Source organism: Grampus griseus (assembly GCF_964374135.1).
Source record: "Grampus griseus genome assembly, chromosome: 12".
Classification (NCBI taxonomy): domain Eukaryota; kingdom Metazoa; phylum Chordata; class Mammalia; order Artiodactyla; family Delphinidae; genus Grampus; species Grampus griseus.
In genome coordinates, this window is record NC_139006.1 from 80,829,632 (window position 1) to 80,853,350 (window position 23,719).

The following is a 23,719-nucleotide window of genomic DNA, read 5'->3' on the forward strand; positions in this document are numbered from 1 at the left end:
GCATAATTGGATAATGAAGGAGATAGAAAATGTGGGAGGAATGGGTCTAGGTTTCAAGATGGTGGTTGATTTGAGGAGGAGAGAAAAAAGGAAGTGGTCAGGGAGTGGATGCTGGAAGCTGCGTTTAACGTTCTATGCCATGACTTGGTTGTAGGTACACAGCTGTTTATTTTATTGTTGCTCTTTACCTCTATTTCAGGTTTTATACACTTTAATATGCTAATTGTATTTCACAATAATTTAAAAATAAATTAATGTAGAGATTTTAAACAGGAGAGTGAATTACAGATTGTTCATGTAATAACCATCACTCAGGCTATTGAGAGAAGAATATGTGGGTGATGTGTCAAGTGTGAATACAAATAATGAATAGAGTCCTGTTGCAGAAGCTGATAAGGGATTGTGTCCTTAAGATGAGGACAATTACAGCGAGGTCTAAGAGTCATAGATGGATTAGGAGGTACTCAGGATTTAGTGATTCAGAAGATGGAGCAGAAGGGGAAGGCAGGGAGGGAGAATGGAAAGTCAAGATGTCTCTCAGGTTTCTAAGTTGAAATCACAAGGACACTGATGTTCTTTGTTAAGGTGGGAAACCACGCAGGTGGAGTAAATATCTTCACCACTAAGTGGAAGCAGGTGGAGTAAATATCTTCACCACTAAGTGGACATGCTCTTGTGGGCACATTCAGTTAGACCCAACTGACTCTAACCTACGTGCAGGTGTGAAAAGAGAGATATAAAGGCTTGTTCTCAGGAGAAAGGGCTGAGTCAGGTGCATTTTTGAGGGTCGTCAGTGTATAGATACTAAATGTATTTGTGGCTAAAAGAGAGATTTCAGAGGATAATGTAAAGTGAGAAGACAAATTCTGAGAAAGAAGTATGTAGAAGTCTGGGCAACGAACACTGAGAAGACATGCTACAGAACTAAAAAGAAATAACCCCAGTGACGTGTTTGGATAATAAGGAGACAATAAATACTGCCATGTATCATCAGAAATCACTTTTACCTATTACATATCAAGCTGGTTTAAAAAAATTAAAACCTATGTTATCCTAGGGCTGATACAAGCCAGTGGTTAAAAAACAAGAAGCATTTTGTCATGCTTTATTTTTTTTAAAGAACCCTGTCACTGACAATATGAAAATATATAAACATACTTTATCAATGTATAAAACTAAGCATCAGTTATTTCTTTACTAGTCAAGAATTTTAAGGAAATAAGAAAACATAGTGATTGTATAGCCCTTTTATGAATCCTTTAAGTATTTCCATGGCACATTTTTTTAAATTATCGAGTTTTATTGAAAGCACTAAAATTTCAACATACCTAGTCTTCGCTGACATTGTGGAATAAAAGCAGGACAGCTACAGTCGTTTTCCTTTCAAATAAGAGTTCCCTAAATATTTGAAAGTGAAATGAAGGTAACCTGGAGAATCAGAGAAAGCAGTAATTAGAAAACTGAACCATCAACTAATGTGATAATATTATTTTATGCTAGACATCCCTTCTTTAAAAATGCAAACATTTCTGTAACATAGGCATATTCCCATATTACAAATAGTACTGATGAGTCTTATGTGGTTTAAATAATTTTTTGAAGGTCATAGACCTATATATAGCTATTGAGAGCTGAATCCACGGTGGTTTAACTCATAGGTTCATGACATTAGAATGAGAAAATGTTGTTTCTGGAAGCAGGACTGGTCTAAATGTTATTAAAATTTTAAATTCCACCGTTTTCATAACTTTACTCTAGTGTCTTAAACTCAGTTTTTCTTTTTGTATACAGACTGATTTCTTAGTGAAATAATTTGTGCAGCTTATTCAAAAGCTGTCTACCATTTTATTCATAGAATTAATATGAATTCCTTTGTGTAACATCTCCCATTATTCATTCACGATATTAGAGCCCATTTCTGTACAAACAATCAATCACGGATTTCAATTTTGAAACAATATTAATCATTAATGGGATCTAAATCTGTCTATTTTATGGGCATGCACAGATTTCTACAAGGTAGAAATGTCACATGGAGCAAAAATAAGCAAAATAAATCTAACATTTCAGGAACATTTCAGAAATGTGTTCTTTATTCCCTAGAAATTATATCAGGTTCCAATTATTATGATTATTTTTATAATCGGTGTTATTTACAACTACATCAAAGTTCACACATTTATTTATTTCCTAAATAATAGAGCCCTGTCTCCTTACTAAGGACATTCAAGCCCCTTTGCCAATCTAGCCCAAATCTTCTTTCATAATTTTTTCTTTCATTACTTCCCATGTTTATTTTATGCTAAAGATACCTTGGACCATCAGTGGTCCTTGGGTAACAACATATTTTGTGGGTTATCACTACTCTGAACCACCTGATGTCTAAGTTCCTCCTCTCTCCAGCTCAATATCATTTTTGTCCCCCAAACTGTCATATATGCCCTTCCTCAGTCAACTCATACATGCAGCCTTCCTTGAAGCACCTCCCTCAAATTTCTATGACCCACCGTCCTGCTTGAATTAAATACTCTTTGCTCAGTTCTCCTAAATAAGCATATGAAAAGATATTCAAACTCAGCTATCAGGTGAGTTAATAACAAAATACCTCTATGCAACCAAAACACAGAATGTATGTGTCAACTAGGGCTTGGGGTAACTGGAAATCTTATGCACTGCAGTTGAAATGTACATTGTTATTTCCACTTTAGGAAGCCTTCGGCAATATATACTAAATCTGAACTAACATACCCTGTGACTCAGCAATTGTACTCCTGGTTATTTATGCACAGAAATACGTATTATATGTACCAACAGACATATATGAGTGAGAGGATTATAAAGCAAGAGCTAAGACCAGAACTCACCACCAATGCCTATCAAAATAGAAGGGGTGAATACATTTTGGTATATTCATAAAATGAAATAACAATAAAAATGAAATTAGAAACTTCTTTTACAAGCAACTACATAAGTAGTATCCACTTAAGATGACAGATATGAAAGAAGACACATGTATGATATACACCAAATTCAAAAATCAGCAAAATTATTCTCTGGTGTTCGAAATCAGATAGTGGGTACCTTTCTGGAGAGGAAAAAGAATAAAGTGAAGGTATGGGAGATGGTCAATGATGCTAAAAGTATTCCATCCCTTGATCCAGATGTTTTGTGGTTAAAATTCTTTGAGCTATACAACCATGATGTCTACTTGTGTCTATATATAACCTACTTCCAAAAAAAGATTATTAAAATATGAAACTATGAAGTGTTTGGCATTCTGAATCTCAGAGGAATATAGAATTGGTCTCCAGGACTTATACATAAAAGTGCTTTCAAAATTCTTTTTAATTCAATTGACTGTAAAAGACAATCAAACTAATGTCATAATTAAGCCAAATAGTACAGAGGGAAAATGTCAGAGTTGCTGTATGGAAACCTCTGTGGGTTCAAAAATATTATTTATTCCAAAGTTGTGAATGTTGGTTTGAAACATTAAACTGTACAGTTGTTAGAGTGGGAAAAACATGTAGGTAATACTCTTTTGGTCTATTTCAGTAAATTTCTCTGGATTTATTCTGAGTTATAATGAAGTGAGGCTGTGTTAAATGGAATTTGATCTCTCAAATGCTATAGTGTATATTAAGGATAGCGTTGACCTGTCAATAGCTCATTTATCTGTTAACCTTTGTTTGACAAGGAAAAGTCCACAACTTCAGTATGCGTATTTTTCCTGTGTATTTTCTCTGAGTTTGAGAAATGAGTGTATTGCTAGGAATTTATAAAACTACATTAAAACAGCATGGGAATTAATGGACTCAAGTGTTAATAACACCACTGTGTAGGATTACGTTAAGTTGAACCCATTCACAACATTTTACATTATCAGGGACTGACAGGAAGGAATAATTGTCTACATTTTATCTTCTTTGAACAGCAAAGTGATCAATTTATGGCATAAATTTAGTATGGGGAAGTACTGGAAACAAATTAGCATTAAGCTTCCTACCAGCTCTGGGATTTGTTAAATGCATTATGCACTAATATTTCTTTGTTTAGCTTTTAGAGAATTACTTCTAACCCAAATGGCCTGTCTTGTATAGTGTGTAACCTGAAATGCAGCATGCACCCTGAGGTGGAGATTTCCACTTCATTTTATTTTTTAATTAATTAATTTACTTTTACTAAAGTATAGTTGATTTACAATGTTGTGTAGGTTTTGGGTGTACAGCAAAGTGATTCAGTTATACATACATATATATGTTTCGTTTTTCAGATTCTTTCCCCTCAATTTTACATGCTTGAAAATCTTATATAAGGGACGACGTAAGTTTTATAGGATTAAATAACTAGAACATTGAAAATCTAGCTTCAGTTACAGATAAGTCTTTTGTCTGCATGTTTTGTTTTCAAGTAAAACCAATAGCACACTCTGCATAATAACAATTCTCTTCTCTTGGTGTTAACATTTACATTAATCCTTAGGAATTTTGAATTTTTAATAAGCAACTTCAAAAATGTGTATTTCCGAAAATCTTTCTAATGATGTGTAATTCTCAAAACTGATAATTTCACAATAATAGTATCCAGTATGAGAGTGTTATTTAGTTTACCCTTGAAAATTTGTTTTAGGCTACTAGGAGAACCAGATCGCTTTAGCTGTTTACACCTCAATTTCATTTATGTTATTAAGTCTTCACTCTTCCTGAGTCTCAGCTGGTCCAGCTGTAAAACAAAGACTTGCTATATGTGTAATCACAGGAGAACAATTGTGTTATTCTCTGTTGCTGCCATAACAAACTACCACAGTAAAAAAATTACCACAAACTTTAAAAAGTTTACCTCACAGTTCTGAAGGTCAGAAATTCAATGGGTCTCACTGGGCTTAAATCAAGGTATTTGGCAAGGCTGTGTTCTTTCCTGGATGCTCTAGGGAGAATCCTTTTCCTTGTCTTTTCCAGCTTCTAGAGGCTGGTCATATTCCTTGGCTTGTGGCTTCCTTTCTTCACCTTCAAAGCCAATAATGAAAAAAAAAAAAAAAAAAGCCAATAATGTTTCATCTGTCTGATCTCATTTCTGTCATTAAATCTCCCTCTGACTACAGCTGGGAAAGGATCTCTGCTTTTCAAGGATTCATCTGATTAGATTTGACCCACCCAGGTAATCCAGGGTACACCCCACATCAAGTCCTTAACATCGACCCCATCAGCAAAGTCCCTTTTGCAAGTAAGGTAAAATAATCACTGGCCATGGAAGCTTCCTTGGGAGCAGGGGTGTGGCACTATTCTGCCTACCAAGGCAGAAAACCTTTTAATGTGTTATATTTTAGGATCAGAGTTTTCTGAAGATGAATAAACAAATTTATTCTGCAAATATTTTCAAATACTCATTGGATGGCGGGAACTAGGGAATCATACTATAAGGTGTCACAGATGATGACCAGTCCTCTCTTAATTTGGTGTACAGTGAACAGGACAACACATAATTGGTGTTATTATTTGGTGGACAGGAAAGGCCCTGAGGATTTCCATTGGTTAGTATGTGTTCACTGGTTGTGATTTATTTTGTTTGCCTCCCATAATGTAAACTCCTTTCATATACGTAGGTATTTGACATCAGGCAGACTTTCGCTGGAAGAGTTTTCCACCTTCTGTTATGGACTTCAACTCCCTCTCTCTACGTTCTGGTGGCCAGGTTGTGTCCATATAATCTAAACTCTGCGAGTCAGATGTGTCCACTGGTAGTGCCACTGCCCCTGCCCCTCTGCGTGCCAGCGTTAGTGCCCTCAGGTGCTTCCTGTAGCATGAGTTGAACGTGGTTTCTGTAGCCCAGGGTCCCTTGGTTTTTCTTTCGTTTCCCCCCGCCCCACCCCCACCATTTTCTGAGAATTGTTTGTCAGCCGTATGTTGATTCTGTGAGCATCCTGACAGCCTTCATAAATTTCAACTCTGCTCACAACAGCCAAAACAGGGATCTGGTATTTACAACCAAGAATGCATAGCCGAGTCTGTTAATTCTTAACCCCAAATCTGAGGAAGTAAATAATTTAACAGGAAAGAAAGACTAGTGTCTGCTAATATAGTATAGCCAGTCTTGAGTATATATTCCATTATGGAAATAACCAAAAATCTGGTAAGGAAATTTCCTATAATACACAATGAGAATTGAAAACTAGCTGGGATTTGGAGGTCATGTATGCATGATTTTTTTAAAGGCTAAATTATAAGTCCAGATATTAAAACACTTTGTATCGTCGTGCATTTAATGAAAGGAAAGGATGTGTGCTGATTTTACTTTCCTATCTCTTGATGAAAGTAACTCCATTTGAGAGTCAGATTGCCATATTTTAGGCAGCCAAAAGAACGGAGTCCCTGATCATATTGATTTTCTTAGCACAGTATAGCATTAAAAACTTTCTTGGTGAGGGATTAAATTTATACAATAGAGTTTTCAAATATTGTTCCAGAAAGGCATTGTAGACGGGCGCTCCGTTTATTCCCCCACCCCTCCCCAGCCTGCGCACAGCTGACTGTCTGAGCCTACCTCACCTCCACCCCACCCTGGTGAATCCTCTATCACACGAGGTCTCTTGCTCTACAAAAGGCTTTTTTTTTTTTTTTTCTGTACGCGGTCTCTCACTGTTGTGGCCTCTCCCGTTGCGGAGCACAGGCTCCGGACGCGCAGGCTCAGCGGCCATGGCTCACGGGCCCAGCCGCTCCGCGGCATGTGGGATCTTCCCAGACCGGGGCACGAACCCGAACCCGTATCGCCTGCATGGGCAGGCGGACTCTCAACCACTGCGCCACCAGGGAAGCCCTACAAAAGGCTTTTAAAGCAAAATGATGGAGAAGAAAGTGGGGGGAGGAAGTGGTAGAACACCATGTTTGGGACTATAAGATGACCAGTTTGGAAAAAGAAAACTTCCTTTGTATGTTTACTCTGGGACTGCAAATGGGAAACACATCTATAGTTAGAACCATCCGCGCTAGTCCTATCAAAGCAGCGTAAACCTCTTCTCCAGACTTTTAGATGTGCTGTCAAATGGTTGGATCCAAATGACAGAATTACAGCCTGTGGGTCAAAATGTGGTCTTTCTCCTTAGGTGTGCCAACAGATGAAGATGCTAGAAGGAAACAGATGTGCAAAGGTGGAGAGGAACCAAATTAGAAAGAATTACGCACAGGGACCCAGCAAGATGTGCCTACATGAGAGTGAAGAGCACAAGGGGGTTGGTTTTAAAATACAGAGGAGTTAATATTTCAAACAGAGATGGGGCGGACAAGCCTCTGGAAAGCACACACTTTAGAATTATGTGTTTAAAGAAACATTCTATTTTAAAAGGTGGGAAGGAGGCAATTGACCATTGTGTGGTCAATAGTACTGATCGACGTTGGCTTGTTTTCAGTGAGTTTTCCCGTTAATGGTTGATCATTAACCCATTTAAAAGTGGGTCATTTTCTGCATCACAGTTCAATGACTCTCAAGCTGTCACCAGCCACTTAATGAAAAGCAACTTTCATTAGACCAGCCATTCAACCAACAGTTGAGATAGACTGAATTGAAATACAGCATGAGGAGGGTAACCTGACTTTAAAAAATAGACTTGCCTATATTATTTTATCAGTTTAATAGCACAGGAGTACCTCTCAGAAACGTAATCTCTGTGATGTCTCAGAATGCCCCAAGTTTCTTCTTAGAGAACCAACAAAAACAGACTAGTTTTGTGCCTAGTTTCCATGCCTAATGAATACAACTGTTTATGTTTTTCTCTTAGCAGAAACAAGGAGATTTCAGTATGCTTGCATCCATTAAGCATTTCAAATAGTTACTGATGGCTAGCGTTTCAGCAGGGCTATCCTTAGTTGCCTTTCTTTAAAGATATATTACGCAGTTGCTCTTTAGGACTGAAAGCTTCCATCAAGGACAGTTTTCTAGGTTCTCATGACTGTGGAGATAATGTCTTAGAGCCGCTGTTCTCTGTACATTAGGTAAGACACTGATGGAAATCTGATTGGATTTAATACCTTCCTCTGCTAATGGATTGAACTGTACCTTATAGATTTGTGCTGCTTAAAACTAGTCCTGAAAAGTGTGTCCAGGCTTCCTCTCCACTCCTGTCTGCCCAATAACTCACGAGGTAGCAGCTGATATTATAGTCACCTCTTCTCAAAATAGATCAAGACAATGCATTTTCTATTGGAGTTGAGTTAAAAAGCGGGTAAAAGTGGACTTGGCAAAGGTAGTGCTTTGTGTTTACGCTTGTGAATTTCCAATTAGGTTTTAGGATCACTTTCTTGAGGGTTCATTTTAGTGGAACGGTGCATACTCTGACTTTCAAAAAACATGTAACCCAATATTGAAGTATCTAATGACTAAGAACTCATCAAAAAGAACCTATGATCTGCATGAAAATTAATAAGTCACTTACCACCCTACATCTTCATGTTGTTATGCAATTGCCTTTAGAGGAAAAAAAAAAGTGCCTTTAGTCCCAACCAAGCCATTCAGCTACATTATTTAGTTATTTAGTTTTGGGTCCTTATATATATAATTATATAATATTTAGTTTGGGGTCCTTATATATATAATTATATAATAATTATATTATTCTTCCTTGATTAAACCAGAATTCAGATGTTTTATTATGTCACCATTCCTTGACTGTTTTTACGGTATACTGATGAGTTTAAATGTGCTTGTACATTTTTTTTTTATGTTTTTTTTATGTTTTTATGTTTTTTATTTTTATGTTTATTTTTAACCATTGGTCTTTATTTCTCTCTTAATCCTGTATGGTGTAAATTAAAGGACTCAAGAAAACTAATGTTACAGGTTGTTGCTGTTTTTCTATCCTAACATCTAAGTCATTCCAAGTTTATGAAATTTCCATTTAGGTAAACTAAGATGAATATAAAGATCCTTCCTTTGGCTCGATTTTATCATCAGGAAAAAAAGCCCCTCAATTTTTAATAGATACACATAGGAATATATCATTAAATAAGATACCTGAAATAATGAGATGGTATTTGCTAGATAGGCATGTAGTTTTCTTGTCAGAAAGACCTTATTTTAGTAAGAGATCCAAGATTTTATTTATAATAAAATAACATGCAGATGCCCATACTAAGGAGGGAAAAAGAGGCAACCTCACAGCAAGGAAAACTGTCGGCATATTTGAATTCTAATTAAGAAAGGAAGCATGTGAGCTGGAAAAATAGCTAAGCCAGGTGGGAGGGTGAGTGGCATCTAGCCCACAGAGCACATTTCTATGCAAAGAATATGGCAACCGTTGTCCGTCCTGTTCTAATTACCATATATCAAATAAAGGGCTTGACTCTATGATGAGATGTGGAAGAATGTAAAGAAGGCCCTGCTTATCTTTTTCAAACGCAATTACATTTATCAGAACATGAACCTGACCTGCAAGTCAGTGGTTTCTTCAAAAAAAAAAAAAAGATTCACCAAGCTGGTACATCTCAGAAGTGCCAAACCCCATGGTAATTCTATGGTGATTCCAAGGCTACAATCACAAGCAGGGCAGGCTCTGCCAGTGAGACAGATGCTATCCTTGGAAGTCCTTTCTCATTTTGTGGGGTAGCATCTGAGCCTTCTTCATTACCAAATGATGACAAATAAAAGATGATAGTATTTGTAGTTTCCATGAACATTTAAATTGAGTCCTGCACAAGAAAAATATGCATGGCAACACATACCTGTACTGAAGGCCTGCGCGTACATGATAAAAATACAAACACATTGGTTTTCTCTTATTTCTCAAAAGCATGCTCATTTCATTGACTGTGCAGATAAAGCAGCAGCATTACATCATCTTTACCTCCTGCCCTTAGAGATAATGCTTCTTGGAATCTTACTGGGTGACATGTGGTGAGAGAGTTTGATATTTGTTCACTTAAGTCAAATCCAGGACTGTGTATTCAAAACACATTACAAGTCTAATGTCTATAGAGCTTGTGTTCTATAAGTGGTAATGCCTTCTATAATGTCGATTCTGAATTTTCCTCTAGTGATAGATTTAGAAGCATTTACTTCTCATTGTCCTCCTATAAAAAAGTTAACGGGAGAAAAGAGAAAATAGTTCCTTGCAATATTTCTCCATGTATATGTAGCCATGTACATACTGATGCAAGAAAAAACGAACAAGAATTCTGCTTGTCCACAACCATAAATTCAGAGAACAAAATGCAAAGTAAATAGAATGATGTATGTGTGTGAGCATGCACTTGTATGCATATTTTTTCATAATACTGAAAATTAAAGATTAAATTAAAATATCAATATAAGCAAATTATTGGGTAAAATGGAAGTAAATACCAAATGAAAAAGCTAAGCAATTAAAATAGATGTTTCTGGAAAGTGAGACTTGGAAGGGGATAGCTTTTCAATATGAAAATATGAATTAAAATTTAAAATTTAATTAGGAATAAGAATAAGTGACCACCAAATGGAAATATTAACTAAATGAATATACATCCATAAAATGCAGAACCATTAAAAATGAAGTAGATCTACGTTGTTCTGAATTTTAAAGATGTTCTAAATGTTGTTAACTCAAAAAGTGTTAACGCATGCCATGCATATTCTAGGTGTGGAGGCAACAGCAGTGAACGAAAGAAAAACAGTTTTAATCCTCCAAGGCTTACATATTAGCGAGGGATGACATAAAATATACACACATAAATGTAATATTTTAAATGGACATCAGTCCCATAGAGAGAAAGAAAACAAATTAAGGGGTACAGGGTGTGTACATGATTGGTGTGGGGGGCTCTCTCCTCTCTCCTCTCTCCTGAGCCTTCTCTGAAATATTATATATAAGCAGAGATTAGAAGGAAGGAGGACCAAGTCAGGCAGATACATGGCATCAAGGAAATGTGTTTATCAGCAGAGTTAGGAAACTTGGAATAAAACTGAGAGACAGGTAGGGAGATGACTATTTTTCTGCCAGAATTCATTCTATTAGTGGAGGATGATATAAAAATAAGAATGATACTGTTACTACCATTAATTCTACTACCAATACTAATACTGTTAATAACAACAATGGCTAACATCACTTGAACTACTGACTATGTGTCCCTGATTGTGCCTTGAATATCTTAGTCAGCTCAGGCTGCCATAGTAAAATACCATAGACTGGGAGGCTTAAACAACAGCAATTTATTGCCTCACAGCTTTGAAGCCTGGAAGTCCAAGATCGGGGTCCCAGCATGGTTGGCTTCTGGTGAAGACTCTTTTCCTAGCTTGCAGAAGGCCACCTTCTCAATTATTTCCTCATGCGCCTGAGGCAGGGGTTGGGGGAGGGAGACACAGAGAGAGAAAGAGCACTTTTGCTCTTGTTTCTCTTCTAATAAGGGCATTAATCCCATCAAGACAGCCCCACCCTCATTACCTCAACTAAACCTAATTATCTCCCAAAGGCCCCATCTCCAAAAACCATCACAGTGAGAGTTAGGGCTTCAACATAAGAATTTTAAGGAAATACTGCACCAGAAAAAAAAAAAAGAAACAATTTTAAGGAAATGCAATTTAGTCCATAGCACAGAACTTTACACGGAGTAACTTATTTACTAGTTTATATCATCAATAAGTTAGCCAACTAAGTTACATCATCAATAAGTCAGTTAGTCATACTCACTAGTCAAAACTAAATACAGAACAAGAGTTTTCCAAATTCCTTCTTATGTCTTCTAGGATATAAAAATATAACTGGTGTCTTGGTGAATCAATGGATGCTACTTTTTTAACATAATTGAAAGACTGTCTGAATTAAAGAAATTCAGTTTTATTATTTTCAAATATATATGCTCATTTAAACCATGCTAAGAAGAATTGCCTAGACTTTGGGGTAATCTGATGTATATATATATAAATGTATATATAAAATATAAAATAAGGGTATGTATATAGAATTTATTCAAATTTATTTTATATATACAAATGTGTTTTAAATAAATATATACATAGAATGTATTTAAATTTATTTTATATCTATATAGTTTTTTCACGTACTCATAAAGAGAATGCATTCTTTACATTAGTAACCTAAAAGGTAATTCTCTCTAGTGGCCTGGGCTTTCTCATTCATACATTCATTCATTTATTCAATTATGAACTTATTTATGCTGAGGTGTATCTTAAATACTATGCAGAGTATATTATTGAACACTGCCATGTCAAAATGCCTCAAAATTGAACATTTTAAAGAAATCAGACACTGATTATTTCACTCAGTTTATGAGGCTGAGGGTTCTGGATGGCGATTATCAGAGTGGCTGTGACTCAGGCTCTCCCGTGAGGTTGGATCAAACTGTAGGTCTGAGCTGTTGTCTCCACACTCAGAGTTCTGCTAATGAAGCTGTGCTTCCAAGGCCAGTTGTGTGGCTGTAAGCCAGATGCCCCCATTTCTTGCCTCAGGGATCTCTCCTGCGGATTATAGGGGCTCCTCCTGAGTTGTGATACGAGAGAGAAACTGAGAGAGAGAATGTGCTCAAGATGGAAGCCACCATCTACGTATAATCGAACCTCAGAAGTGGCATGCCGTCATTTCTGATATTTCTACTTAAACACAGTAAGTCACTAAGTATAGTCTACTTCAGGACGGAGAAATTAAACTCCATCTCTTAAAGGGAAAAATATCGAAGAACTTGTTGATATCTTAAAATCCATCTACAAAAATACTTTATCTTCTTATTTTGACTACCAGAAATAGTGCAAAATTGGTGCACAGTGTGTTTTGTTTTCATAGATCTTACAATTTATAAAAATATCTGTAATATTTAAATCGAGGCTGGTATAGTAGGAAGTGCACAGCCTTTATAAGTAAGAATATCTGGAACTGAATCTCAGTTCTTCCACTTATTAAATGTAACCATGGGCAAATTACTTACTTTGCTTTTTTACTTCTGTAAATCTAGGAGAATAATGACACTTGTGAAAATTAAGTAAGTTTATAAATTTAAAGAAATTAAAATAGTGACTAAGAAAATTTTAATAACTATTAGCTAACATTACTTTTAAAGATTCTTAATTTATAAAATTCTCTTCATACTCATCTCCCTTAAAGTAATTTATGATGACAATCAGTATAAGTAATAAAGGAGTCATTACAATATTGAGACTTTACTTATACAATATAATGCATATTTGCACATGCACATGTGCAGTTAAAATGTATTGGTGGTTTTAGCTGGCAAGAGCACTGAAATGCACAGTTAGGCAGGAAATGTGCCATGTGCCGTATTACACCTGGACGGTATGGTTGCACCTAATCATCTTCCTAATGTCCTCATAGTACCTGAATATTGGAAGACACATGGCGTTTTGCCTCCTTAGTGGTGCTTTCCCATCCTATACGTGGACAGTTATTTACTATTAATCTTCTGCCAGCTGTAAATATGAAGTTATAATTATAAAACCTTCTCTAAGAAGGACTTACTCTTGGGCATTTTACTTGCTTTTCCTTGATTGGCATCAGCTTGGGTTGGGAATTCTGTTACTTGTGCTTTGTATCCCCTTGTAAGCAATTATTCAACATATAGTCTTTTGGTATGAATGTAATTTTTAAAATAGAAAAATAAAGCGATTTAGTTCCTTAATTGCTATCCATGCTACATCATAATGTAAAGCCCTTTGGCCAATCTTCGGATTCCAAGATGTAAAAATGATAAAAGACGTTCTTAAGCAGAACTAATCTGAACAAATAGCCTTTTAAAAATTTTCCAGAATGCATGAATTAATGGGACTCAGAAATTACCATCCTGTTATTTGAAAAAGAGTCCTGAGCAGGTTTTAAAGGACAGAATCCTCACCTCATTAAATAGCAGACTGGGAGGAGGAATTTGGTGAACCTCGATCTTCACCTCATTAAATAGCAGACTGGGAGGAGGAATTTGGAAAAGTAGATAAACCGTGTTTTGTTTTGTGGTCATGGGATTAACAAATGATGCACTGCCTCTTTCTTAATTTACTGCTTGGAAAAAGTCTGCCATTTCCAACGTCTAGTTTGGGAGTCTGATTCCAGTGCGGTTGAGAGTTGAGGCAAAAACAAACAAACAAAAAACTGGTTCTAACTAAGAATTACTTCTGGGAGTAAGGCCACTAACACTAAAAGGTCTTCTTTCATACCAGTGGCAAATGTGAACAAGGAAGATTTGAGAAATTTGGAGGAGGGCCTACAGGGTGGAGAGTTAGATGTCTGAATCTCCCGAGTTAGGAGACGGTGTGACTGCTGTCACACCACCCATTGCTGGGGGTCGAAGCAGAGGGTGGGGACTGCCCTTGGGGCAGCCCAGGGCCACGGGCATGGCTAAGAGACCCATACCACGCATGCAACAGCCTTTCTGCCACCACAGAAGAAAGCAAAAACCAAAACAGGGCAGGAAGCAGAAAAGAAAGCCTTTCCTTTCTCCTCCAGCCCTGCAGTCTCCCCTGTGGGCTGGGGTATATAGGCTGACGCTGCTAAGTAGAGCAGGCAAAGGGAAAACATAGTTTGCAGGATCCAGGTCCTGTATCACAAAGTAGGACAAAGACGGGGGGATGTGGAGGCAAAGAAGGAACAAATAACTGGTAAGTCAAGTCTGAACAGAAACGAGCTGCTCTACTTGACAAACCGTGTGTTACTGCTGTTGCATCTCATCTTTGGTAGCCGTGACTGTGACAATATTTCATTGTTCCATATTTTTATTTTGTCCGTGTAGCACCTGATAATTCCTTAAACCTGTACTACCCATTTCTTTATATATTAAATTTTATTGAAGAGCAAAAAATATGGTCTACGATCCCACGATCTAAAACAGAGCACATGAAACCCAATGCCCATAATTGCCAATGATGCAGAACCGCCCCATATGTTTTTTTGTTTTTTGTTTTTTTTGCGGTACGCGGGCCTCTCACTGTTGTGGCCCCTCCCGTTGCGGAGCACAGACTCCGGATGCGCAGGCTCAGCGGCCATGGCTCACGAGCCCAGCCGCTTCGTGGCATGTGGGATCCTCCCAGACCGGGGCACGAACCTGTGTCCCCTGCATCGGCAGGCGGACTCTCAACCACTGCGCCACCAGGGAAGCCCCCCATATGTTAATAACTGTGGTGACATAACATTTGTGCCATACTGAGGGATGCAAATATGTTTGTCCTGCCTTAACTGGTCCAAAGTAGCTAGAATTCTATAACTCTGCTTATTTATCTATAAGCCACTTATATTTTCTATTGTCTGTAGGTCTTCTACTATATTATTTTGAAGTAAAATCAATCATTATTAAATACTTACTTCAGACAGTAGGAAATACAAACCAGAAGAGCTATGATGTCACAGACTAAATACATACGGATCAATTTTGAAGACTCCCTATCAACCTGATATAGAGGAGTCACACAATAAATACAATGTTGAAATCATTTCATTACCATTAGCTTTGTTGTGAAAACTAAAATAAAATGGTACCTTAGGAAACTAGAACATAAACAGACAAAGCAAGAGCATATTTAAGTAACAACTTAAAAAATAATAAAAGTTTTCATGAGATGGGATAATATCAATTGTGAAATATTAAATAAACGTAATGTATTTCAGGCTGCGACTGAGTAAACACTTGGTGGGTTGGATACAAACAAAAGGTGAGAATCGCTGCAAATGTTTTCCAGGCTGTTACAGTGTCCATGGTGGGGAAGTGTACATTATTTTCAAGAACAATTAGCTACTTTGAGGAGAGATTTTGGAAAGTAGGAAGTTGGCCATCATGTTTATAGAGCCTTACCTAGCTGCCTGATTCTGTCCCAGATGCTGGAAGGCAGTGGGGTGAAAAAGATGAACTAAGTCTATGCCCTTAAAAGCTTCATTCTAGTGAATATAATAATTTCTGATGGTGTTAAGAGCTGTAAAGGAGTTAAAATAGTTAACAGATTAGAAAGGAGAGTAGTCAGAGGACAGGTAAATTAATAAGATTTTAAAAGTTCTTAAACACCAGGATAGCGAAGTTCAGATTTTAGTCTGCACATAAAAGAAAGAAGTTAAAAAATGTAAAACAGGTATATTAAGAAAAATATTTTTAGAAAGGCTAATTATGTGTATCTATAGAGTGGCCTAGAGTGATGGCATGAGGAAAGGTGCTTGGCACCCAGAAGCATTATTTTTTTGTAGTTTCAGCAAAAAAAGATCAACTGTGGCTTATTCCCTCCCACATTCTCACTCATCAAATTGGAAACCCCAGGAAAACAGAGAGCATGGCTGTCTTTGCTGAGTAACCATAACCATCGTCGGCTGAGAGTCAGCACTCAGTAAATATTTCTTTGAATGACTAAAGAAGCAGATGAATCATGTATAAACAGTGTGTGTGTATGTGTGCTGACAGCTCTCTGGTAGAGTTGTGGATGGTTTTACGAAGAGTATTTTTTAAGATAATGGCCCTGTTTCTTCTTGTTAAAAGGGACAGAACCCCCGACTCTTGCATGTTCAAAGCATTATACTATTAACTCCCTCCCAAAAGAGAAAAAAGTGGATTGCTCTCAGAACTCTTTTCCAATGTAACTCCTAATTCTTATCTCTTTGTTTTCATAAATCTGAATCTAAAAATTCAGTTACCTACAACTGCTACACATTTAAAGACTTAAGAATAACTGTTCTCAAAATGTAATATATGTCATTTCCACAAGTTTAGGAGTTCCATATATGCCAGTTAACTAAGATTAATTTGTGTCCCTGTTAGTCAGAAACATTAGATATACTTTTATCTTCACTCTTCCCTCTGCTTCCACCCCCCAGTGAAGGTTCTTTAACTATAACTGAGATTTTAAAACAGAAAGACTTAACTGTGAAAAATGACTAGCAGTTACCATTAAATTAGAATTGTTGTTACAAAAAAAAAAAAAAAAAAGGAGAGAGAGAGAAAGAAAAAGAGCAATTGCTTTGAAATACATGCATTATAAGTACCCAAGATAATCACTGGCCAGAAATTGAGGTGTATCATTTTTATGCAGAGTTTCCAGTTGGCGTTTTTCTTTTAATTCCCTAATTTTCTGCATTTCTTCAGACATAGAAGAAGAGGACGATTAGTGCTGTGTATTTGGGGTTTTGCTGCCTTGGAGGCTGAGCTCTGACGCCTTGAAATAAATTTACATACTAGCACCTGCAATTGATTTGTACCAGTCAAAATATTAATGGAAATGCAAACTAAAATGTTCATAAAGTTCTCTAGGACACTATTTGATGATTTTGTAAAGGTTTTAATTAAACCTCATTAGGTATGATTTGAATTGATTTATAGAAACCATTAAGTCCAGTCTTTTGTGTAATATTAATCTGAAAATCAACTCTACTCATTTTTCTTTAATTTTTGAATTTTATTTGTTTTTTTATATAGCAGGTCCTTATTAGTCATCAATTTTATACACATCAGTGTATACATGTCAATCCCAATCACCCAGTTCATCCCACCACCACCACGCTCCCCCACCGCTTTCCCCCCTTGGTGTCCATACGTTTGTTCTCTACGTCAGTGTCTCAATTTCTGCTCTGCAAACCAGTTCATCTGTACCATTTTTCTAGGTTCCACATATATGCATTAATATATGATATTTGTTTTTCTCTTTCTGACTTACTTCACTCTGTATGACAGTCTCTAGATCCACGTCTCAACAAATGATCCAATTTCGTTCCTTTTTGTGGCTGAGTAATATTGCATTGTATATATGTGCCAAATCTTCTTTATCCATTCATCTGTCGATGGGCATTTAGGTTGCTTCCATGACCTGGCTATTGTAAATAGTGCTGCAATGAACATTGGGGTGCATGTGTCTCTTTGAATTATGGTTTTCTCTGGATATATGCCCAGTAGTGGGATTGCTGGATCATATGGTAATTCCATTTTTTGTTTTTTAAGGAACCTCCATACTGTTCTCCATAGTGGCTGTATCAATTTACATTCCCACCAACAGTGCAAGAGGGTTCCCTTTTCTCCACACCCTCTCCAGCATTTGTTGTTTGTAGATTTTCTGATGATGCCCATTCTTACTGGTGTGAGGTGATAGCTCATTGTAGTTTTGATTTGCATTTCTCTAATAATTAGTGGTGTTGAGCAGATTTTCATGTGCTTCTTGGCCATCTGTGTATCTTCTTTGGAGAAATGTCTATTTAGGTCTTCTGCCCACTTGTGGATTCGGTTGTTTGTTTTTTAAATATTGAGCTGCATGAGCTGTTTATATATTTTGGAGGTTAATTCTTTGTCCGTTGATTCATTTGCAAATATTCTCTCCCATTCTGAGAGGTGTATTTTCGTCTTGCTTATGGTTTCCTTTGCTGTGCAAAAGCTTTGAAGTTTCATTAGGCCCCATTTGTTTATTATTGTTTTTATTTCCATTACTCTAGAAGGTGGATCATAAAAGATCTTGCTGTGAATTATGTCAAAGAGTGTTCTTCCTATGTTTTCCTCTAAGAGTTTTATAGTGCCCGGTCTTACATTTAGGTCTCTAATCCATTTTGAATTTATTTTTGTGTATGGTGTTAGGGAGTGTTCTAATTTCATTCTTTTACATGTAGCTGTCCAGTTTTCCCTGCACCACTTATTGAAGAGATGGTCTTTTCTCCATTGTATATCCTTGCCTCCTTTACCATAGATTAGTTGACCATAGGTGTGTGCGTTTATCTCTGGGCTTTCTATCTTGTTCCATTGATCTATGTTTCTGTTTTTGTGCCAGTACCATATTGTCTTGATTACTGTAGCTTTATAGTATAGTCTGAAGTCAGGGAGTCTGATTCCTCCAGCTCCATTTTTTTCCCTCAAGACTGCTTTAAGTATTCAGGGTCTTTTTTATCTCCATACAAATTTTAAGATTTTTTGTTCTAGTTCCATAAAAAATGCCATTGGTAATTTGGTTGGGATTGCACTGAATATTTTTATTGCTTTGGGTAGTATAGTCATTTTCACAATATTGATTCTTCCAGTCTAAGAACATGGTGTATCTCTCCATCTGTTGGTATCATCTTTAATTTCTTTCATCAGTGTCTTATAGTTTTCTGCATACAGGTCTTTTGTCTCCCTAGGTAGGTTTATTCCTAGGTATTTTATTCTTTTTGTTGCAATGGTAAATGGCAGTGTTTCCATAATTTCTCTTTCAGATTTTTCATCATTAGTGTATAGGAATGGAAGAGATTTATGTGCATGAGTTTTGTATCCTACAAGTTTACCAAATTCATTGATTAGCTCTAGTAGTTTTCTGGTGGCATTTTTAGGATTCTTTATGTGTAGTATCATGTCATCTGCAAACAGTGACAGTTTTACTTCTTCTTTTCCAATTTGTACTCTTTTTATTTCTTTTTTTTCTCTGATTGCCATGGCTAGGACTTCCAAAACTATGTTGAATAATAGTAGTAAGAGTGGACATCCTTGTCTTGTTCCTGATCTTAGAGGAAAGGCTTTCAGATTTTCACCATTGAGAATGATGTTTGCTACGGGTTTGTCATATATGGACTTTATTATGTTGAAGTAGGTTCCCTCTATGCCCACTTTCTGGACAGTTTTTTTATCATAAATCGGTGTTGGACTTTGTCAAAAGCTTTTTCTGCATCTATTGAGATGATCATACGGTTTTTATTCTTCAATTTGTTAATATGGTGTATCACATTGATTGATTTGCATATATTGAAGAATCCTTGCATCCCTGGGATAAATCCCACTTGATCATGGTGTATGATCCTTTTAATGTGTTGTTTGACTCTGTTTGCTAGTATGTTGTTGAGGATTTTTGCATCTATATTCATCAGTGATATTGGTCTGTATCTTTCTTTTTTGTAGTATATTTGTCTGGTTTTGGTATCAGGGTGATGGTGGCCTCATACAATGAGTTTGGGAGTGTTCCTTCCTCTGCAATTTTTTGGAAGAGTTTGAGAAGGATGGGTGTTAGCTCTTCTCTAAATGTTTCATAGAATTCACCTGTGAAGCCATCTGGTCCTGGACTTTTGTTTGTTGGAAGATTTTTAATCACAGTTTCAATTTCATTACTTGTGATTGGTCTCTTTCTATTTTCTATTCCTTCATGGTTCAGTCTTGGAAGGTTATACCTTTCTAAAAATTTGTCCATTTCTTCCAGGTTGTCTATTTTATTGGCATAGAGCTGCTTGTGATAGTCTCTTAGGATGCTTTGTATTTCTGCGGTGTCTGTTGTAACTTCTCCTTTTTCACTTTTAATTTTATTGATTTGAGTCCTCCCCTCTTTTTCTTGATGAGTCTGGCTAATGGTTTATCAAATTTATTTGTCTTCTCACAGAACCAGCTTTTAGCTTTTTTTAATCTTTGCTATTGTTTTTTTTTGTTTGTATTTCATTTATTTTGTTGTGATCTTTATAATTTCTTTCCTTCTGCTAACTTTGGGTTTTGTTTGTTCTTTCTCTAGTTCCTTTAGGTGTAAGGTTAGATTGTTTATTTGAGATTTTTCTTGTTTCTTGAGGTAGGTTTGTATAGCTATAAACTTTCCTCTTAGAACTGCTTTTGCTGCATTCCATAGGTTTTGGATCATCGTGTTTGCATTGTCATTTGTCTCTAGGTATTTTTTGATTTCCTCTTGATTTCTTCAGTGATCTCTTGCTTATTTAGTAACATATTGTTTAGCCTCCATGTGCTTGTGTTTTTTATGTTTTTTTCCCTGTAATTGATTTCTAATCTCATAGTGTTGTGGTCAGAAAAGATGTTTGATATGATTTCAATTTTCTTAAATTTACTGAGGCTTGATTTTTGACCCAAGATGTGATCTATCCTGGAGAATGTTCCATGTGCTCTTGAGAAGAAAGTGTAATCTGCTGTTTTTGGATGGAATGTCCTATAAATATCAATTAAATCTATCTGGTCTATTGTGTCATTTAAAGCTTGTGTTTCCTTATTAATTTTCTGTTTGGATGATCTGTCCATTGGTGTAAGTGAGGTGTTAGAGTCCCCCACTATTACTGTGTTACTGTTGATTTCCTGTTTTATAGCTGTTAGCAGTTGCCTTATGTATTGTGGTGTTCCTATGTTGGGTGCATATATATTTATAATTGTTATGTCTTCTTCTTGGATTGATCCCTTGATCATTATGTAGTGTTCTTCCTTGTCTCTTGTAACATTCTTTATTTTAAAGTCTATTTTTTCCGATATGAGAATTGCTACTCCAGCTTTCTTTTGATTTCCATTTGCATGGAATGTCTTTTTCCATCCCCTCACTTTCAGTCTGTATGTGTCCCTAGGTCTGAAGTGGGTCTCTTGTAGACAGCATATATATGGGTCTTGTTTTTGTATCCATTCAGCAAGCCTGTGTCTTTTGGTTGGAGCATTTACTCCATTCACGTTTAAGGTAATTATCAATATGTATGTTCCTATGACCATTTTCTTAATTGTTTTGGGTTTGTTTTTGTAGGTCCTTTTCTTCTCTTGTGTTTCCCACTTAGAGAAGTTCCTTTAGCATTTGTTGTAGAGCTGGTTTGGTGGTGCTGAATTCTCTTAGCTTTTGCTTGTCTGTAAAGCTTTTTGATTTCTCCATCGAATCTGAATGAGATCCTTGCCGGGTAGAGTCATCTTGGTTGTAGATTCTTCCCTTTCATCACTTTAAGCATATCATGCCACTCTCTTCTGGCTTGTAGAGTTTCTGCTGAGAAATCAGCTGTTAACCTTATGGGAGGTTCCCTTGTATGTTATTTGTCATTTTTCCCTTGCTGCTTTCAATAGTTTTTCTTTGTCTTTAATTTTTGCCAATTTGCTTACTATGTGTCTCGGCGTGTTTCTCCTTGGGTTTATCCTGTATGGGACTCTCTGCGCTTCCTGGACTTGGGTGGCTATTTCCTTTCTACGTTAGGGAAGTTTTCGATTCTAATCTCTTCAAAATTTTCTCTGGTCCTTTCTCTCTTCTCCTTCTGGGACTCCTATAATGAGAATGTCATTGCATTTAATGTTGTCCAGAGGTCTCTTAGGCTGCCTGCATTTCTTTTCATTCTTTTTTCTTTATTCTGTTCCACAGCAGTGAATTCCACCATTCTGTCTTCCAGGTCACTTATCCGTTCTTCTGCCTCAGTTATTCTGCTCTTGATTCCTTCTAGTGTAGTTTTCATTTCAGTTATTGTATTGTTCATCTGTGTTTTTTTGTTCTTTAATTCTTCTAGGTCTTTGTTAAGCATTTCTTGCATCTTCTCAATCTTTGCCTCTATTCTTTATCCGAGGTCCTGGATCCTCTTCACTATCATTATTCTGAATTCTTTTTCTGGAAGGTTGCCTATCTCCACTTCATTTAGTTGTTTTTCTGGGGTTTTAACTTGTTCCTTCATCTGGTACATAGCCCTCTGCCTTTTTATCTTGTCTATCTTTCTGTGAATGTGGTTTTTGAACTCTACTCATTTAAAAAATGTATTAGTATAAAACACATATAAATTCCAGTAGATCTAATTGATTTTTTTAATTTAATATTTTAGGGTAACATTTTATCTATACAAAAAATTAAAATAGGTTTATATATTTAAAGTATGAACGAAATAAAGTTATTCATTTTTTACCTAGACTTTTTCTTGGTAACTTTTACATGTTACTCACTAAGTATTGAGCATAAAAAGTACATGCTCTGGATTAGCTCACAACCTAGAAGGAAAAGTAAATTTACAACATAGATACATGTCACTTGCCTACACACACCACACACACACACACACGCACACACACACACACACAATGACAATGCAGAAGAGGAAGTGAAGGGTAGTGAAAGGCAGCTTTAGAGACTATGTAGTTTGTGGTTGTAAAATGTTCAACATATCTGCTCTGGCATGACAGAATAAACAAAGCTTCATTCTAGCATTCATTTGCATACGTGAAAAAGGCCTTTAGTACCTAATAGAGCACCTGGCCTGTAGCACATTCTGAACATGCATTTGTTTAATGAATGAACGAAACAAACAACTGCAACAAAAACCAGGTTGAACTCTGAGGTCCATGTGCTTGACTCATGTTGCATTTCATGGACCACTCCTGGGAGCTGAGTGGGTTGTCCTGTAATAATGGAACATGTTCACAGAAATGTTCTCACAACATTTACCACGGTATTTTTCACGACCTTAGAAACTGAACTGAAGAATCTGAGAGTTGTGAGGGGGAAACATTCCTTGAAAAGCATCTTAAATTCAAACCACTTGAAAAAAATGGGGAGTTGTGGAGAATTTAAATACTTTATAGCACAAGACTCTCTTATGAGTTCAATATGATTATCTTTCGTGATCTGCCACTTGCAGGAAATGACATTGGCAAGGAAAATGTGCAAGTGTGTGGAGGTAAAATAACTGCCTATATTAACTGAAGTCACAGACTATTTTTTGACTGTACAGATGGTAATTGAAACCTCCTCCTTCTGAGCAGGAGGAAATCTTCCAAGAGTCAGATAATCCAATAATGTACATGGTTGGAAACATTTGCCTGAAACATGATTATCATTCAAATAGCATTTACTTCTTTAAGCCTGTGTTCTTAGCTATTTGGATTACTTTACAGCTTTTTGTTTTGTTCTAGATTTGGGTATTTTGTCTGTTAGTCACGTTTTCCCTCTTTCTTTTAGATTAGAAAAGCAATAAAGATCTCTGTTTAAAACTAAGTACCAAAAGCACCCGTGAAGATTCCACAGAAGTGAGTAATGAATAGGAAGAGTCATACAAAATCAGTCCATAGAACACCTGTGGAAGTCTGTGTGTGTGTGTGTTTATGGT